We start from the raw sequence: 15,105 nt of genomic DNA, 5'->3' as shown, positions 1-15,105 counted from the left end.
GGGGCTGCTCATGTTCACTTCAACAGCCAATTTAGAGTCTAGCAAAAGGCAGGGTAGAACAGAGAGGACAGAGGTGGGCTTATTTTCTCTAACTAGAGGACTTGACAGATCAAAGGACCCCAGGCCACTAAAATCCTACCTTGATATGGTTTGTTCACTGATCCACGGACCTAGGGACGATTCCCTGCATGTGGATTTGGGGAGAATTCCCCTTCAGGGCCCACTGGCTACCTTTTCTAGAACTGGCCATCAAAATTTGCCCATCTCCCTTGGCAAAGAAGGACCACCGCGGTCTGCTTGTCCAGGCGAGGTCTCCACAGGCGCCCCCCACCCCACATACACACACAGTCTCCCCTATTCTTGCTGCATATCAGGGCCTGGGCAGACTGGGGGTGCTGTGGGGGAAGATGGCCCCTCACGATCTCCCCTCTCCCCTTTCCTGGGCTGTTCGTGGCCTCCATGTCCCAGCCTCCAATCATTTGTACCAGTTGTCATCCAAAAGAGAGTAAATAAAGATAAAAATATGCAGGATCATGTTCCCCCAGGCTCCTCTACCTTTCAGAATTTCCTATTGTCCCTGGCCTGTCCACCCTCTCATCATGGCAGCAGCCAGACCAGTCTTGTTTTTCAACTTAGGGATGTATTGGCAGAAAACAGAGAAAAATGAGCTGCTTCTGGCATCTGAGCTGTAAAGGCCTAGCCTCTGAGAGGAAACAAAATAACTCTGGGTGGACCCTCTCTGTTTAAGGTGGTGCCTGATGAATCCAAGCTCCCCGGACCACACAAAGATTCCCTGGGCTGGGGTGGTGGCGGAGGGGGGAGGTTAGGTGCTGGAAGACCTGCTCACAGCCCAGCATTAGCAGAGAGCACTGGACCCAGAGAGGCCTGAAGATGTGGGCAAGACACAGACGAAAAGGTATATGTGTTTCTGTTCACAGTCGCCAAAAGGTGGAAACAGCCTGAGTGCTCATCAATACATGAATGGCTAAACAAATACGGTATATCCACACAACGGAATATTATTCAGCCATAAAAAGAAATGAAGTACTGATACGTGCTATGACACGGATGAACTTGGGAAACATATTGAGTGAAAGAAGCCACACACAAAGGACCACATATTGTATGATTCCATCTGTATGAAATGTCCAGAATAGGCAAATCCATAACGACAGAAAGTGGATTCGTGGTTGCCAGGGGCTGGGAGAGAGAGGAACGGAGAGTGACTGCTAATGGGTATGGGTTTCCTTTTGGGGTGATGAAAATGTTCTGGGACTAGATAATGTTGATGGTTGTATGACATCGTGAATATATTAAATGCTACTGAATTGTACACTTTAAAATGGTGACTTTTATTTTATGGGTATTTTACCATAACAAAAAAAAAATATGTGTGCCTTCCCTGCGTGTGGCTGCAAAGAGCTCTCGTATCCCCCCCCCCCCAACACACAGTGGTTCCACGCACAAAGGGCCAAGCCCGGCAGCCTCCCACCCCTGAACCGGGGCTATCCCAGGGTTGGGCTGTGGGGACTGACAATTGTCATATTCATCAAGGTGATTTTCTCCCCTAAATCTTTTGTTTCTGCCTCCTCGCCCCACCCCTTCTGCCCAGAGGTGGGAGGGGAGCGCTGGACAGTCTCCCGGAGCCCCCTCCCGCCCCTGAGGCCGAGAGGTCAAAGACAGAATCTCCTTGAAGACATCAGCTATTTCCACCGCTCCCTGAGAGAAGCCAGTCACCCTCTAAGGGTGCCCCGCGGCAGGGTGGGCTCTCCTCCCGGTGCATGGCCTGACCTCCAAATGGGGGCTCTGCCCCAGCAGATCCTGCCGCCCAATCCTGGGCGGTGCCACCAACACAGGCCCTCCAGGGCTGGAGCAGGGAGAGCGGCAGCTGGAGGCCCTGCGCCCGTGGCCCCGCCCCCGTCACAAGCACCCCGGGGTCACCTACTGAGCCCCCCATCACAGACACCCCAAATCAAGAGCAAGAGTGTCCTGTGCGCTTCAAGAGCCTGAAGGGTAGCAAAGTCCCCAGGGGAGGCCTGATGGCAGGGAAGGCCCCTCACAGACCTCGGCAGGGGTCACGGCCCTTTGCTCATGGGGGGTCGTGGGTAATGAAAACGCTTCTGTGCACCCGAAACGGCTCCACGAACGTCAGTGGGGAAGCCCCCTGAGGCTCCTGCCCCATCACGAGCAGTCGTTCAAAACCAAGCGGGGCCGTGCGAGGCCCTGCCCGGTTCACCCGCTTTCTGCCGGCGTCGACGTTCCGCGTGGAGACGATCGAGCAAAGCATCGGAAGTCCCCAAGAGCGAGCCCCGCGGCGAGACGCCGGAGCCCCTCGGCAGCCCGCGACCGCCCTGCGCCGCGATGGGGGTGTGGTGCCCTCTAGAGGCCGCGGGCTTACACGGCCCGTGACCGGGTCGGCGCCAGGGGGCCCCTCCCGCCTCGCAGGCTGGGAGGTCCGGGACCAAGGGGGCCAGAGAGGTAAGCCATCTGTTCAAGGTCACGGGGAGCCACAGATCCAAGCCTTCCGGAATCGGCCCTTTGGTATTCCGCTGCCGCTTGTTAATTTAAAGAAAGAAAACAAAACACCTCTCACACACTCATACCTACACAGAGCTAACGAAGCTTAAGTGTCAGGGCCCCGCATTTGCAGACGACCCTTGGTGGGGCCCCGGAAGTACATTCATATGGTCATGTGTGTTTGCAAAATTTGCAGACGTGAACTGCAAATTGGCTAAGGTCTGTATTGAACTGTAATTGGTTAAGATCGCTCTCTTCCCACCCTGACTCTGTCACACTTCCCCTCCGTTCCTGTAGCATTGGAGAGGCCGAGGGCCTTGGGGAGCTGGCTAAGGGGAAGTTGAGTTGGGGATACATTGAGTGCGACTTGAATGGGTTCGGTTTACATACAGAGTTATTACTGGCCATCCTGGGGTGGGAATGACTTCCAGGAATAATCCCACTGCCCACCTGGCATCATGACACTGAGCACAACAGCAGCTGGGACGTAGGAGGAGGAGGAGAAACGAGGTTTGAAATGTGCCGAGCCGGAAGCTAGTCTGTGGAAAATTCTTCCAATTATCAAATGCTTTAACTTGTGAGCAAAGCAAAACAGAAGATTTTTCTGTCAAGAATATCGTCAATAATGCAGTGAATATAATTGCAAACTCCCTATAAAATGAAATTATTTTCAAGTATGTCCATATGTAACCAATAGAAGCTATTCTGTCATGGAGAAGTAAATTGTAACAAAATTTTTTTTCAGATCATACCAAAAGAGAAAGAGATAAATTTTGAATAGAGGTAATACATATGGGTTCTTGGATTGTTTAATAATCTACTTAATGAAAAGAAGTGAAGTATATGAACACGCTGGGGAAAAATTTCAATTTCTTGCTGATTTGACCACAATACTGACATTGACAAAGATAACATCAATCTCATACTAGACCTCTACAAGACATTGAGGTCAAGTTGGCTGATGTGTATTGTCAATTCAGAGTATTTAAGATTGGCCCCTGAATATGAAACCTTGATATGCCCTGAAAATTTATAGCTTTTGTATAAAAGAAACTTGATAGAGGTTTCTTCAAATTTGATATCAGTCCTAAAAATGTATACGGCATTACTAATAACAATATTGTGGAGCTGAAAGTTTTCTACACCATCAATAATGTAAACCAAATTTCCATCAACCATGCTAGAAGAAAAATGGAATGAATTATCTTTCTATCCTCTTGCTGTAAAATGATATTACAAAATTGTTGTCATGCGAAAAGGCAATCAAAGAGTCTGCAGCCAAAAATTGCCGGGACGAAAATTATTGTAAAGGTTTGTCAGGCAGTTAACAAAACCTTATGTCAGTTTTCGGAATTACGTGAGATTTGAGATCTTTCTCAGCTTTTAAAATGTTATATGTTGTGTTTTCTTTCTGATTCTAAATAACATTCCTTTCCTATCTAATTCTGCATTCATAATTTTCTGTTTTCTTTTTAAAGCCCCCCCCAATTATGTAATCTTCAGAAAGAAAACCTGGATCCACCCCACACCTAAACCCGAACACACCCCCCCACACGAGCACCCACGCACACCCACTCATCTCACATACAGAACTAAGAAGAACTACAGGCTTGCTGGGTAAAAAGAGGCACAAGACCCCTTCCCTGGAGACATTGGTGTGGTTTGGAGCAGCTTTTGTTTTTTTGTGAGGAAAATCAGCCCTGAGCTAACATCTGCCAATCCTCCTCCTTTTTTTTTGGCTGAGGAAGACTGGCCCTGGGCTAACATCCGTGCCCATCTTTCTCCACTTTATATGGGACGCCGCCACAGCATAGCCTGACAAGCGGTGCGTCAGTGCGCGCCCGGGATCCGAACCGGCGAACCTCAGGCCGAGGCAGCAGAGCGTGTGCACTAACCACTTGTGCCACCAGGCCGGCCCCTGGAGTAGGTCATTTTATCAGTAAAAAGGTGCTGGTGAACATAAGTCCAATATCAGACTTCTACTCCAGAAAATTCATAGAATCACAAAATTACCACAGATTTATTAAAAGCTTGATCCAATGAGAATTATTTTTACTAATTAAGCTAATTTTACTAATCAAGCTAATTTTCCTGTTGGTTCCCCCAATGCCTTCCATTCCTTCAGTGTCACCTCCAAAGAAATTGCAGGGGACAGCTTTGGGCCATTATTTCACATTTCCTCCGACAGAAGGAGTGGTTTTTCTTCCTCCTTAGTCTCTTGGGTATTTTAAGATTGTCATCATCTGTTATGCAAAAAAAAATCAAACTTTCATTTTTTACCTTAATATTTCATGAGCTAAACTTCCTTTATTTTGTTCTATTGACATTTGTAGAAAGAGGTTTTTTTTTAAGTCTGTTGCTCAGAGTTAAGCGGGTGCAACCTGAAGAGAGGTGCCTTGTCCGCTTGAATGTACAATAATGTCCCCGTGGATGGGGAGCTTCCAGTCCCACGATGGTTTTTTCCTGTTAGGCTGTACTAGAAGAAATATAAGAGGCATAAGGCTATGCCAGATGGTGAAAAATAGGTTTACGGCACAAAAATAGTGCTGTTTTTATTAAAAACTAGGCTAGTATTGAATGCCAGAAGGCGTGAAACCCAGCTCTGAGTAAGAATCGCCACATTTAGCATGAACCTTGGGCCTTCTGAACCTCCCACCAGGCAAAGCGAGGTGGGCCCGCCAGCTTGCCTGGGGTGTTGTTGCAGGGCCGCCCGCACAGAATCCTGGAGGCTCATGGGAAAGCCGTGGGCCTGCTTCTTGGGGGCCAGCTTGGCTCCCCATCCGCTTCCTATCCCCACGCCCCCACCACCCTTACACCGGGAGTCCTCAGCCAGGCGCTCTCTGACTCACCCACATTTCCTTCATATTGGATTCTGACGTCCGAGAACCCATAAGGCTGGAACCTTGAATCTGGTGAGGCTGGAAACTTGACCTCCAAGAAGTTCTAGGCTTCTTCAGCATCAGTGAAGGTAACGGCTATTTCCAAAAGATTTCCCCAAAACCATTAGCAACCAGTGTCCCTCAAACTCTCCAACTTAAGGGAAACCAGCATCAGAGTGGGTTAGGCTCCTCACCAGGAAGGTCCTTATTTACCTCCATCACCACACTCTGAGTCAGTCAGCTTTTGCTGCAAAACAAACCAACCACAAAGCTTAGTGCCTTCAGACACCAACTCTTGAGTTAGCGCTCTGTTCTGCTGACGGGCAATCTGGGCTGAGCTCCGCTGATGCCCTTGGCCCGAGGCCACGGCTGTGATATCTGCTACCAGATTGGCTGGGGCGGGCTGATCAGGGATGGCCTCGGCTGGTCAGATCTTCTTTCTTCTGCGTGGTCTCGCACCCCCCAGCAGGCTAGCCTGGCTTTGTTCATAGGGAGGTGGCCCGGTTGCAGGAGGACAAGCAGAAACAGCAAGAACATTCAAGGCTTTTTGAGAAAGGCCTGGACCAGGCACAGAGTTTTGTATTTGATTGATCAGAGCAAGTTCCAAGACCTGCCCAGGTTCAGGGGCTACAGCTCTCGACGGGAGGAGCTACTCTGCATTGAAAAAGGGTGCAAGTACCGAGAGGGTAATAACTGTGGCCATTTTTTTTCTTTAAAAATTTTGCATTGTGGTAAAATAGACATAACATAAAAATTACCATTTTATCCATTTCTAGGTATATAAGTTCAGCAGCATTAAATACATTCATGTTGTGGTGCAACCATGACCACCATCCATTTCCAGAACTTTCTTTTAATAGACTTTTTTGAAAAAATGCTACCTTTCGTTCATTTAGCACTTTCACAGTTAGTACAGGCCCATTTCGTTTCACTGCCTCAAAAATCCTCTGTGCTCTGCCTATTCATCCCTTCCTCTCCCCCAATCTCTGGCAACCACTCATCTTTTTACTGTCTCCATAGTTTTGCCTTTTCCAGAATGTCATATAGTTGGAATCATACAGTATGTAGCCTTTTCAGATTGGCTTATTTCACTTAGTAATATGCATTTAAATTTCCTCCATGTCTTTTCATGGCTTGATAACTCTTCATTTTAGTGCTGAATAATATTCCATTGTCTGGATGTACCACAGTTTATTTATCCATTCACCTACTGAAGGCCATCTTAGTTGCTTCCAAGTTTTGGCAATTATGAATAAAGCTGCTATAAACATCCATGTGCAGGTTTTTGTGTGGACATAAGTTTTCAGCTCCTTTGGGTGAATACCAAGGAGCACAATTGCTGGGTCATATGGTAAGTGTACGTTTAGTTTTGTAAGAAACTGCCCAACTATTTTCCAAAGTGGCTGTACCATTTTGTATTCCCACTGGCAATGAATGAGAGTTCCTGTTGTTCGACATCCTCGCCAGCACTAGATGATGTCAACTCCACAACTTTTTCATCATCCCCAACTGAAACTCTGTACCCATTAAACAATAACTGCCCCTTTCCCCTGTCCCCAGCCCCTAGTAGCCTCTATTCTACTTTCTGTCTCTATGAATTTGACTATTCTAGATACCTTATATAAGTGGAATTGTGGCCATTTTTGCAAACAATGCATAACAGGTAGGTTTATGGAGCTCCAAATTCTTCATCATCTACTTCTGTCTCGCCTTCTGGATGCAGCCATCCTTCCCAGAGTCACATGTAATCTCTAAGGCGCCTGGCCACCTAGGGTGTGGTGGTGGAAGATCTTATTCTACCTGAAGCTCAAGTTTCAACTTGAACTTGGGAGTGGTGGTCAGTGCCACAGACAACTTAGCACAGACCTGCTCAGGCCTCTCTCTCTGTCCCTTCAGTGTCAGTTCCTTCACACTCCATGGAGCAGGCATGATGCCTCTGACGCGCCCCAGCTGGCCAGGTCGTGGAGGGATCAAGAGCCCCACTAGCTGCCCAGACCCACTGCATTCTCCACACCCATGTGCTGTCTCCCTGAGCTCACCTGGCAGACAGCAATGTGGCTGGCCTCTGCCACACAGTGCTCTGGACACAAAGCTGTGGAGACCCTGGGGATGGAACCACTGAGGTGTCCCATCCCTTTCATTGACCTTCAAACCTCCTATGATAATAGTGTGACCCCTCCCAGCCTAGGACAGAGGAGAGGTGGAAGGGAAAGGGATGTGGAGAAAGGGAGAGACAGCAAAAGCAGAATGAGGGGTGTGCAATAAAGAATGAACCTTGCTCAAAGAAAGGTCTGGCCTTTGCCCCTGGCTCTTGGGAGGTGATCTCTAAATCTTTGGAATAGGGCTGGCCCCGTTGCTTAGCGGTTAAGTGCGTGTGCTCTGCTGCTGGCCCCCCGGGGTCGGATCCCGGGCGCACACTGACGCACCGCTTCTCCAGCCGTGCTGAGGCCACGTCCCACATACAGCAACTAGAAGGATGTGCAACTATGACGTACAACTATCTACTGGGGCTTTGGGGAAAAAAAAATCCTTGGACTATCTGGCTTGATAAGAGCTTCTTGGGGCTGGCCCCGTGGCCAAGTGGTTCAAGTTTTGTGTGCTCCACTTCGGTGGTCCAGTTTCGTGGGTTCGGATCCCAGGCACAGACCTACACCACTTGTCAAGCCATGCTGTGGCGGCAACCCACATACAAAATGGAGGAAGTTTGGCACAGATTTTAGCTCAGGGCTAATCTTCCTCAAGCAAAAAAAAGAGGAAGATTGGCAACAGACGTTAGCTCAGGTCTAATCTTCCTCAGCAAAAAAAAAAAAAAAAAAAGTGTCTTTGTTTACCTGAGGACCTTGGGCCACACCAGATAGTCTAACAATGTGATTGATGGTGGGGGCTTTGGATCAGACAGTATCAGCTCAGCCTCCGGAGGGTGGGCAACCAACCATGTCGATATGACTGAGCCCCAGCAAAAACTCTGGACATCAAAGCTTGGGTGAGCCTCCCTGGTTGGCAATACTCCAGACGTATTGTCACACATTGTTGCTGGGAGGAGTCCATGACACCACTAGGAGAGGACAATTGGACGCTCCATGTTTGGACCTCTCTAGACTCTGCCACCTGCATCTCTTCCCTTGACTGGTTTTAACTGGTATCCTTTCACTGTAATAAACTGTAACCATGAGTATAACAGCTTCCAGTAAGTTCTGGGAATCTTTCTAGCAAATAATCAAACCTAAGGGTGGTTTTGGGGACCCCTGAACTCTGCAGTTGGTGTTGGAAGTGAGGGTGGTCTTGTAGATTGTTGCCTAATTTCACAAGGGGGTACACAGATGGGGAATGCTATCATATTAATAGTAAATGTGGGCCGGCCCCGTGGCTTAGTGGTTAAGTGTACGCGCTCCACTGCTGGCAGCCCGGGTCTGGATCCCGGGCGCGCACCGACGCACTGCTTCTCCGGCCATGCTGAGGCCGCGTCCCACATACAGCAACTAGAAGGATATGCAACTATGACATACAACTATCTACTGGGGCTTTGGGGGAAAAAAATAGTAAATGCAAGAATAATGGCTCTAGCACCCTCAGTCAGATGAGGCACAGAGATGGTTCTGGAAAAAACTTCATGATGGCTGCCCAAGGAGAATCACAAGTTCAGTTCAAACTTGTATTGGTTGTATTGGTACTGGGAAAACTACATTCGTGAAACATCATTTAGTGAACTGGAGAAGAAGTACGTAGCCACACTGGGTGTTGAGCTCCGTCTGCTTGTGTTCCACACCAACAGAGGACCTATTAAGTTCAATGTATGGGATATAGCTGGTCAGGAGAAATTTGGTGGGCTGAAAGAGATGGCTATTATATCCAAACCCAGTGTGCTATTATAATGTTTGATGTAACATCTGAGAGTTACTTACAAGAATGTGCCTAACTAATATAGAGATCTGGTACAAGTGTGTGAAAACATCCCCATCATGTCATGTGACAACAAAGTGGATATTAAGGACAGGAAATTTAAGGCAAAATCCACCATCTTCCATTGAAAGAAGAATCTTCAGTACTATGACATTTCTTGCTAAAAGTAAGTACAACTTTGAAAAGTTCTTCCTTTGGCTTGTTTGCAAACTAATTGGAGACTCTAACGTGACGTTTGTCGCCATGCCTGCTCTTGCCCCGCCAGACATCACGGACTGAGCTTTGGTAATGCAATATGAGGCTGGTAGGGCAGGGCCCCTGCAGCGTGCCCTGAAACACCATCCCCACATTCATTAGATACCTCCATCCTTTTGTGGCTGATGGGCAATTTTATGGTGTCCAAGCCAACTGCAAGCCAGCTGCTCTCATAATCCATGTGCCTTCTGCAAATTAGACCTTCATCTTTATTTTCAAGTGCCTGATAGGAAAAGATGTGTTTGTATTCAAAATCCATTTGCATCACCACACGAAATTTCAATGTGTCACCTGTCCACAAAAGGAAGAGCTGCCAGATTCTTTAAATATAATTTCAACTGTTGCACAATTTTAAATGGATGATAAAAAAAATGTTAATTGCTTACCTGTGCTAACAAAGTTTCTCCTTGATGGTGACCATCAAGCATTCAAAGTGTTCATCATTGAAAAAGTCTAGGTCAGGAATTGTGTATGGCTGTTGCAAGCATAAAACCTCATATAAAAAGTTACGTCGATGAAAGCAAACTCTGGTAGATTGTTGAAAGGCCACCAATCCCTCCCATGCTAGTATTCACTTTGCAATGTGTCCCTCCCCCTTGTTCTTCCCATCCAGAAATATCCAGGGGGATATTTCTCTATCCCCCCAACCCAGAGTCTGGGCTGGCCTTGTGACTACTTGCTTTGGCCAATAGAAGGGGGCGGAAGTGACTTGGGACTCCCACGGTTAGGTCAGGAAGCTTGAGGCCTTGATTCTCTTGGAAGGCTCTGGTTGCCACATAAAGAAGTCCATCTAGCCTACTAGAGCATGAGAAGCCATGGAGGAGAGGACACCTGAGAAGTCCTAGACCATAGTCAGACATCAGAGTGAGGCCATCTGGGGCCTTCCAGCCCAGCTGACCCTCCCTCCTGAGCGACTCCAGTGAAAACAGGCAGAGGAAGTGCCCAGCCAACCACCACAGTCCCGAGAAATAATGAACTATTGTTGTTTGGGGACATTAGGCTTTGAGATGGCTTGTCACACAGCGAAGGCTAACTAAAACACAAGATCAAGTTACCATTAAAAAATGAAAAGATATAATAGGAGGGGGAAGTGGGTGGGGGGTAGAGTGGCAACAAAATTGGCCATACCTTGATAACTGTTGAAGCTGGGATTCATTACCTACTCATTTATTTTTGCATATGTTTGAAATTGTCCATAGTAAAAAGTAAAAAATAAAAGGGAGGGTTGGAAAGATTTCATTAGAAAAATATATATACACACTTGATATGTAACACCTTTTCTAATAGTTTATATTTAATTTTCTTTACATGATTGCATAATACACAGAATGAAATACATTGTTTTCCCACCAGACCCCATTTTGACTCTCCAACTACTCTCCAGTTCACCCCTGAAGGTCACAGAAATATTATATACATTTTCTGGGTGTGTCATGAGGTGAACAAGGATGAGGCCTTGTGAACAAGGATGTGGTCCTGACCTCACCTCCAAAAACCTCTCCAAAGGCAGCTCGCGCCCCCACCAGGCAGGGCTCCAACAGGGCAGGAGCCCTAGCCCCCCTGCCTGGGGTGGGAGGGGGCGATGAGGAAGGCCAGCGTCCTGGGCAGCCAGCTTGGCCTTCCTTCCCTCCCTCCCGTCGCAGCTCAAGTAGTGATCCTGCCCAGGCTCGCCTGCCCGACGGCGCGGACTCCGGCCTCGAGGTGGGGCTAGGAGTGCTGGGAGCGGCCGGAAAAGGCGGGCCAGCCTGAATTACGAACCGCTCCAAACCATCCGGGGAGGGGCCAGAAGCTTCTCTTGGATCGATCAGGCCATCGTCCGATCCCCGCGTCCATCCTTAGGGGGGGACAGGTGGCAGGCGCGCCGCCCTGGGGCTCACTGTCGCCCTGGGGCTCCCGGGCTTTGGGGAGCGGGGACCCTCTGCCCCTTCGAGTCACACTCTCCGGGAGCCCCGGCACCCCGGGCTCCCCTCCTCGACGACTGTAAACCCCGCACTGTGGGGTCCGCGCCGGCCCGCGTGCAGCCCCGAAGTGAAGGGGCGCGCACAGTGCCCGGTGGCGGCGGCAGGCGCGGTCCCCAGCAGGGCGCCGGGCGGGCCGGGGAGCGGGGAGGCGCGGCTGGGCCCCGCGGTCAGCGCCGCCCGAGGCCGTCTAGAACCCGCGTTTCAACCTCCTTGTTGATCCCATCCCCGCTTCCTGAAGACGTTTGGAATGACTGATGCGCGTCCTCCGGCCTCGAAGCCACCCTCTCAGGAAGCCCTCTTTCCTTCCAAGGACGCCCAGAACCCGCAGGGGGAGCAGGGAAGGAGGGAGGAGGGCGCGGGGGGTGGGGTGGAGGGAGGAAGAGGAATGAATTGCATTGGCCCCGCGCATCCGCAGCGAAAGATGCTGACACCCTGGGTCCGGCCCCCTCCCCCGGGGCCACGCGTTCCTGTTCCCCACGCCAGGCTGCAGACAAATGAGCACACAGAACACGCGGACTAGAACATAAACAAGGTTATTTTATTACTTCCTTTTTATTTTTTTGCACACGAATTAATAAATAAACTACTGCAACGGGGGAAAAAAAAAGTAAGCAGAATCCAAACATCCTCTCTGTTGCCATTGAGTTATATAAGAAGGACGAATTCAGCTAGTTGGCAGTGAAGAATTCCTCCAATGCCACGCTCCAAATCAGAGCCCCTGCACCGGCCTTAAATCCGGAGGGAAAGCGGGCACCAGCACCAGCACAGAAAGTGGGACGAAGTTCTGCCAGCAGCTGACAATATTCCTGCTCCTGGGGGGACAGCAGTCCCATGTCAGAGAAGTAGGCCCGGCTGAAAGCCACCAGCCCTACACACCACCTAGTATCTGCAAGTGGCTACAAGTCCAGTTCAATAGAACACAAATTCAGTCCAAGGAACTTGAAGCCACAGAATGTAGTTATCTATGGAAGTGTTCCTGAAAGTAAGCGGTGAACCAAATTTTTAAGATGTTCCATGGTCAGGCATCCAATGGGAAGCTAGGAGAACACTTGGCTGCAGGAGGGGACGCAACCTTGTCTCAAACCCTGGGGGTCTGTGTGAGATTCTCTTATCTGGGCTTGCCAGGGGCTCCATACAGCATCCCTATTTGCCAGCGACTTTTTTGAGTACCATCCGCCCACGTGGCAGAGCAGCTTGTACTGAAGCCTTGACTGTAGCATAGCCGTCTCTTGCTCCAGGCCCCCTCGGAACTGGCTGCCTCTGGGTTACTTGGCAATTGGGTCAGAGCAGCTTGCTCGAATGGCATGCGCGTTGCCTCTAAAATCCAAAATGACACCAAACACTGTGCCTTTTTCTTGATGGTAGGTGGTACAATGTGTTACAACTTGTTTCACTTTGGAAGTGACATCCCACTGGCTCCCTAGAAACTTCCTCAAAGTGGTAGTGAAACCAGGGGCCAACTTGCTTTAACTATACTCTTTTGTCCCCTTTGTTGTCTGTTTCAAAAGTAGTTAGATAATGCATTACTGAAGCCCACCCTATAGTTACATCTCTGATGCCTGGGTCACCATGGTAACAGATGCTTGAGTTTTTCAGGAACTGAGAGTTGACTCCTTGTCCAGTCCAGGCTGGTTAAGACCATTGACTCAGGGCTGGCCCAGTGATGCAAGCAGTTAAGTGTGCGTGCTCCGCTGCGGTGGCCCGGGGTTTGCCAGTTTGGATCCCAGGCGCACACTGATGCACCGCTTGTCAAGCCATGCTGTGGAGGCATCCCATATAAAGTGGAGGAAGATGGGCACGGATGTTAGCCCAGGGCCAGTCTTCCTCAGCAAAAAAAAGAGGAGGATTGGCAGATGTTAGCTCAGGGCTGATATTCCTCACACACACACAAAAAAGACCATTGACTCATCAGCTGGGCCTACAAGGATGACCAATAGGCGACCCTTTGACTTCAAGGAGCTGAAAACTCCACCCTCAGATCATGGTAACGCTGCCATTTTGTGAATGTGCATCCTATGAAGAGCCATGAAGCTTGACTATGCTTGTGTAGATCGTCAATTACCTCACTTCTCCTTACATCCAATCATCTATTCCCACAATTCAGACTACCCTTCCCCCTTATCCCATAAATATCCCTAATCCTCATTTTTTGGGGAGGTGGATTTGAGATTGGCTCTCCTGTCTTCTCACTTGGCTGCCTTGTGATTAAACCCTTTCTCTTTGCAAACTCGTCTTGATGATAATCATGTGGTGGGCAAAACAAACCTGCTTCGGTAACAGTGGAAATTTCTGTAAGTGAAGAGTGAATCAAATTTTCAAGAAGTGATGAGAAAGGCTAGGGAAGAGAGAGAATGGCATTCTAGGCAGAGCAAGGGCAGAGACACTGTGATACAGACAAGCAAATTACAAATTATTTACCAAGTTGATATATGAAGAGAGAACAAGGAAGGTCATGAGAAAGAGGCTGGAGATAGAAGAGAAGAAGAGGAGAGAGGTGGCAGAACAGGACTTAGTGAGCTTTAGAATATGCATTCTGTATGACCCAGCAGGTCCCCTCCTGGGCATGTGTGTCAAGGGTCCCCAAGACCACCCCCAGGTTCGATGATTTACTGGGAGGGCTCACAGGACTCAGCATATAATTGTCCTCACGGCTAAGATTGATCACAGTGACAGGATGCAAAGCACAATCAGCCCAGGGATGAGGCGCAAGGGGTGAAGTCCAGGGGAGACCAGGAACAAGCTTCCAAGAGTCCTCTCCCTGTGGGATCACACAGGACACACAATTCCCCCAGCAATGAGTTGTAACAACACATGTGAAATGTTGTCTACCAGGGAAGCTCATTAGAGACTCAGTGCCCAGGCTTTTTATTGGGGCCTGGTCACATAGGCACCCTCTGCCTGTCAGGTACCCAAATTCCAGACTCCTAGGGGGAGAGCAGATGTTCAGCAAAAATCTTAATGTTTGCAAACAGACTAGGCACAGTGAGCCACTGTTATCAGCTGGAATGGTGGGGGTCCTCCTGAAATCCAAGTTCCCAGATGCTAGCCAAAGGCCAACTTTGCAAGCAGGCCTTTCTAAGGATAAGCAGTCAGGCCTGCTGTGTTAACCCCTTTTTATACAACATGTATCCCATGGGACTGCTCACAGGTCTGAAGCCAGGTACCTGAGGGTTACTGTAAATACTCAGTAAGAACATGATTACCCTTTGACCTTGTTCTCAACACAGACACAGATGAAAAGATGATGGATGAAAAGACCCCTGGCAGGGATTCCCAGGCAGTCTGTCACGGGGACGTGGTTCAGTGTGGTGGCGGCACATCCTGGAATATCATGCAGCAATTAGAAGCAATGAATTATACATACAGGTAGTAACAGGAATGGATCTGAAAAACCTAGTGCTCAGTGAAAAAAAGGTAAGAAACAGGATGAAATATATAACCCAATACCATTAATGTAAATTTAAAATATATGCATACAAGTGCCATTTTTCTAAATTTCAGAAACAGGAAACCTAATCTGTGCTGTTAGAAGTCCGGATACAAACTACCCTTGGAGAGCTAGGACTGGAAGGGGGCATGAGGCACTTCTGGAG

At 48.7% G+C, this 15,105-nt stretch overlaps 1 pseudogene; it reads left to right on the top strand.

Annotated features, from left to right (window-relative positions):
* Positions 1–9,006: 9,006 nt before the first annotated feature.
* Positions 9,007–9,653, top strand: LOC101401072 (GTP-binding nuclear protein Ran-like; annotated as a pseudogene).
* The last annotated feature ends 5,452 nt before the right edge of the window (positions 9,654–15,105 follow it).

The sequence above is a fragment of the Ceratotherium simum genome, chromosome X, assembly GCF_057802395.1.
Source record: "Ceratotherium simum simum isolate JZ-2026a chromosome X, ASM5780239v1, whole genome shotgun sequence".
Taxonomy (NCBI): Eukaryota; Metazoa; Chordata; class Mammalia; order Perissodactyla; family Rhinocerotidae; genus Ceratotherium; species Ceratotherium simum.
The sequence above is the reverse complement of the archived record's forward strand: the minus strand, read 5'-3'. Positions and strand labels throughout refer to the sequence as shown.